Below are 5582 nucleotides of genomic sequence, written 5' to 3'. Positions count from 1 at the left end.
GCTTCTTTGAAACTTGATGGTTGTGATGCACTTATATTTACCTGTCTTAAATGAATCCGGGAGGATAACCAATTGTTCTGCTTCCTGCTGAGAAATGGTGTTGCATAACATTTTAAGTTTGAGCTAAGCACGATTTTTGGAGAACAGAGGAAATTTTGTCCTTTCGGGGACAACAGTAATGAAGCCTCAGGAAATATCTGATCGTATTAAAAAGGATTGTTTCCACAAGGAAGAGCAGTATATTTACATGGTCTTTTCCACCCAACCTGTTAGGATTTGTGAAAACCATATATTACCCTTTTGTTATTGTATGTTTATCCAGCTTAATAAATCACTGCCTACAGGATGGGTAATAAAACAAACATTTTTGTCTAAAGATTGTAATTTTTGGCTTAGTAGTCTATATACGTGAGCATTCAATATGTAACTGGTGACTGAAAAAAAAATCCTAGCGATTGGTTATTGAAGGAAAAGACCAAACTCGGCTTGTGTGCAGGCGCTTAATGTCTGTTGCATGTATTTTTTTTTTTCAATTCAGCTCTTGATAGTAATCGAATTGGGGCTTTTTGCAAGACATTACAGTGTTTGGGGGGAGGGGACTTTTGTCACATGGGTAACTAATGGTTACCCTTTATAGTTAAGAGGCAGGAAAACCACAAGAAATGGAAGTTCACAAGTAGATTTTACTCCTTCCTCTTAAGCAGCTCTACACTGTTCCAGGGGATGAAGGGATAGCAACAGTCTTGCAAAAGTAGAACTCCATCGTGGAGTTCTGGAAATTTCTGAATCTCATCTGCAAATCTTTCTTATGGTCCCCAAATCTAAGTTTACAAAAGTACAAACACATCTATAGAAAGTTTACAGTTTCCAGAGTATTTTTTCCTCATCTATTATTTCAAAAAGCCTCCTAGGAAGTACAGAACAAAATTTTTTTCTCCTTATTTTATAAATGAATAAATCAGTTAGGTTGACTTTTTCAAGTTCCCACAGCAAGTAAAAACTTGGAGCTAGGCACAGGGTCAGTGTTTATCAGACATTTTTTGCCCAATGCCTGTAGCAAGAAATCACACTTTCCATGGTGATCTAGTATATGTGTTTGCTTTTGTATATGTTGACTTCAATATATATTGAGGCTCTGACTGTATTTTTTTATTAACAATTGTATTAAGAAAAAAAACTGGGTAGTACAGACTCACTAAGTTGACCAAGGAAAGAACCCAGCATTTGGAAGCATTCATACCTGAATCCAATATATACATATGACTTCACCTTCCTGAGCATGTGTTCTAATTTGTAAAATTGGGATATTTCTTATACTTCCCCTACAGGACTCTTGTGAAGTTCCAATGAGTTAACATAAAGTACCTTACTTTATCTACTATTAAACTCCATATAAATTATAATTAACTAATGTAATTGCAGTGTGGCTTTGTGAGTGATGATTAGCTAATAATCTGATACAGTGGTGAAGTATGTGATCTTATACGGGGGTGGGCAAAAGTAGGATTGCAGTTGTTCATACAGAAAGACAGGCAGATTATGATTATAACAAGTGCTTTGTTAACTCAAAAGAATAAACTCTGTTTGTGTACTCACAATTGTAAATTGACTTTTGCCTACCACTGCATAGCTGTGGTTTAAAAAGAATACTTTTCATTAGGAGAGTTTAACAAGTTTTATAGGTGGAGCATCCTAATTTCATGCTGCCTTGCCACTTGTTGAAGTGGCATCAAAAGGAAAAAAAGAATAAGGGGGTCCTCAACAATGTTTTGAACACTTACTATGTATGGCCAGGCACTGTGCTGAATGCTTCGCGTAACCTACGGGGTTAATTTTATTCTCTCAATAACTAAGCAGTAGGCTCAATTGAGACCTTTGTTACACGAATGAAGAAATAAAGGATTAAGAGAGATTTAGCAAATCATCTGATATCATAGTATAAATGGTAGAGTTGAATTTAAGCTTAGGCCATTATGACTGTACTAGACTGCTTGTTTTCTTACGGCAAAAAGAAAAGCTAAGCCAGCTCTAAATCACTTTGAATATCCAAATGGATCAAAACTTCCACTATTCATAACTGCAACAGCATTCATTACACCTCCCCCTCATATCATTAGATAATTAAGCTGACTAATTAACAGGCAACAGAGTGCAAGGGTTAAAACAATGAGTTTTAATTCCTACCATGGTTTTATGAGCTGTGTGATATCTGGTTATTTACCCTCACCTGAGGTCTTAGTTATTTCATCTGTAAAATGGATATAATAGCAGTTTGGTTGAGTAAATGAGCTATTTAAACTGCACAGAGCATGACATCTTGCATAATAAATGTGCATAATGAATGACAACTGTTACCATGGCTGAACTGGTCATCCGTAAGGCTCTGGCTCCATAGAATCCTAGTAGATAGAGAACAAAAGGCTACCATACTTAGCAATTACACAAGCTTTTCTTTTCCCTGTTACTCTAAAAAATACTGAGGAAAAACATCCAGAATTGATTGCCAGACTGTGCTAAAGGAGGTACTTCAAATAGTTCTCCCATTATTCTGGGATAGAAGCCTTCACACTTGGATCTGGAATCTGAATTTGAGAGCTGGGCAGAATTAGAAGTTAGCATGTCCAGCTGCATCTGGTTTTTGTTTTTTATTTTTATTTTTTACAGTCTTTGGTGTTTCTTTCATTTTTATTTTTATTTTAATTTTTAACACTATTACAGAGGTCACCCCTCTCCCCCTCTTTCCCCCCTCTCCAGTGCCCCCCACCCCAGCTTTCACTACATTATTGTCTGTGCCCATGGGAGATATATATGTGTGTATACATACACACACACACACATATAGATGTACATATATTCTTCAGCTAATCTCTTTCAGTCTCCCAAACCTCTCCTCTCTGAGATCTATCAGTTATTCCATGTATCCATACCTCTGGTTGTATTTTGTTTGTCAGTTTATTTTGTTCATTAGATTTCACGTATGAGTGAGGTCATATAGTATTTGTCTTTCTCTGACTGGCTTATTTTGCTTAGCATAATATTCTCCAGGTCCATCCCTGCTGTTGAAAATGGTAAGATTTCCTTCTTTATTATAGCTGTGTAGTATTCCCTTGTATAAATGCACCACAGCTTGTTTATCCACTTATTTACTAATGGGCACTTGGGCTGTTTCCACATCTTTGCTATTGTAAATAATGCTGCCATGAACATAGGGGTGCATATTTCTTTCTGATTGGTGTTTTGAGATTCTTAGAATATACAAGGGGCAACACCCCCCAAAATATGAAATTATGTTCTGAAGGGCAAGCTGCTTGTACACAGGCTTCCTCCACTAGGTGAGTGTTTTAGAACCCATCTGTATCAGTGTACCAGCATGTGTTATTGTGAGCGGCTATGTTTGTCTTCAGTGAAATTTTTTTTGAAGACTCTTTCAACATGTTTTTCCATTTCATGATGGGTGAGTTATGAGTGCACCTGTCCACACTGCACTGAGTGTTCAGCAGTTTTTGACCAAAAAACAGCATGACCTCCGTGCCCCACATTCTCTATTCACCAAATCTCTTCCCTGAACAAAGTTTTTTGGTTTTCCAGGCTGAAAAAAAAGTCATCAAAGGGAAACATTTTGCCAATGTGGAAGATGTAGAACAAAAAAAAAAAAAAGGAGAAGCACTAAAAGCCATCAAAATTGACAAGTTCAAAAACGGTTTCGAGCAGTGGAAAAAAATGCCTCAATAGGTGTATTGCATCAAATGAAGAGTACTTTGACAGTGACTAAAGTTTAAACACGTAAAAATAAATGCATGATTTTTATAAATAACTTCTGTTTTTTGGGCAATCCTCCCTCATAATCCCAGAAGTGAGGTCACTGGAGGCAAATAGCAGTTCCATTTTTAGTTTTCTGAGGAAACTTCATACTTTTTTCCACAGTGGCTGCACCAGTCTGCATTCCCACCAACAGTGAACTAGGGTTCCTTTGTATCCCCAGCCTGCCAGCACTTATTTTCTTGATTTACTGATGATAGACATTCTGATAGGTGTGAGGTGATATTTTTTGGTAGTTTTAATTTGCATTTCTCTGATGACTCGTGACTTTGAGCATTTTTTCCCATGTGTGTGGGCCCTCTGTATGTCCTCTGGAGAAGTGTCTATGCAGGTCCTTTGCCCATGTGTTAATTGGGTTGTTTGTCTTCCTGGTGTTGAGTTGTGTAAGCTCTTTATATATGTATTATGGAAATTACTGCTTATCACAGGTACCCTTGGAAAACAATGTTCTCCCAGAAGGTGGATTTCCTGTTCATTTTGTTGATGGTTTCCTTTGCTGTGCAGAGCTTTTTAGTTTGATGTAGTAGCATTTGTTTATTTTTTCCTTTGTTTCCCTTGCCCTAGGCAAAAATATTGCTAAATGAGATGTCTGAGGTTTTACTACCTATGTTTTCTTCTAGGATTTTTATGGTTTTGCGATTAAATTTTTTATCCATTTTTAGTTTTCTTGTGCATTGTGTAAGTTGGTAATCTATTTCTTTCTTTCTTTTTCTTCTTTTCTTTTCCTCCTCCTCCTCCTCCACCTCCTCCCCCTCCTCTTCCTCCTCCTCCTTCTTCTTCTTTTTGGCATGTACTAGTCCTATATTCCCAGCACCATTTATTGAAGAAACTGTTTTTACTTCATCGTATGCTATTGTTTATATTGTCAAATATTAACTGACCATTAAGGTGTGAGTTGATTTCTGGGCTCTTTGTTCTGTTCTTATGAAGTGTATGCCTGTTCTTTTGCCAGTACTAGCCTCTTCTGATTACAGTGGCTTTGTAGTATAGTGTGATGTCTGGTATTGTGATCCTTTTTATTTTGTTCTTATTTCCCAAGATTGATGAGGCTATTTGGGGTCTTTTTTGGTTCCACAAAATTTTTGGAATATTTTTCTAGATCTGTGAAATATGCCATTGGTATTTTAATAGGAATTGTGTTGAATCTATAGATTGCTTTGAGTAGTATGGATATTTTAATGATGTTATTTTTTCCATTCCATGAACATGCTATATGCTTCCAATTGTCTGTGCTTTCTTCTGTTTCTTTCTTCAGTGTCCTACAGTTTTTTGAGTATAGGTCTTTTCCCTCCTTGGTTAAGTTCATTCCTATATATATTATTTATTTGTTGCAATGGTAAATGGGATGTTTTCTTAGTTTCTCTTTCTGATAGTTCATTATTGGTGTATAAAAGTGCTACCAATTTCTGGATATCAGTTTCATATCCTGCTATATTGCACAATTAATTTATTAAATTTAGTAGTTTTTTGGTTGAGTCTTTAGGGTTTTTCTATGTACAATATCATGTTGTTGTAAATAATGACAGTTTTTCTTTTTTCCTTTCCAATTTGGATGCCTTTTATTTCATCATCTTTTCTGATCACTGTGGTTAGGACTTCCAGTAGTATGGGGTTTTTTTTTTAGTTATTTTATTGTTGTTCAAGTACAGTTGTGCTTGAACTCCCCCATAACCCCAGCCATCCTCATCTCTCTCTCCTGATTCCACCCCTCCACTTGGGTTTGCAATTGTGTCCTTTATAGTTCCTGAAAACCCTTCTTCCTT

This window comes from Phyllostomus discolor, chromosome 1, assembly GCF_004126475.2.
Source record: "Phyllostomus discolor isolate MPI-MPIP mPhyDis1 chromosome 1, mPhyDis1.pri.v3, whole genome shotgun sequence".
In the NCBI taxonomy this organism is placed as follows: Eukaryota; Metazoa; Chordata; class Mammalia; order Chiroptera; family Phyllostomidae; genus Phyllostomus; species Phyllostomus discolor.
This window is presented reverse-complemented; position numbering follows the sequence as displayed.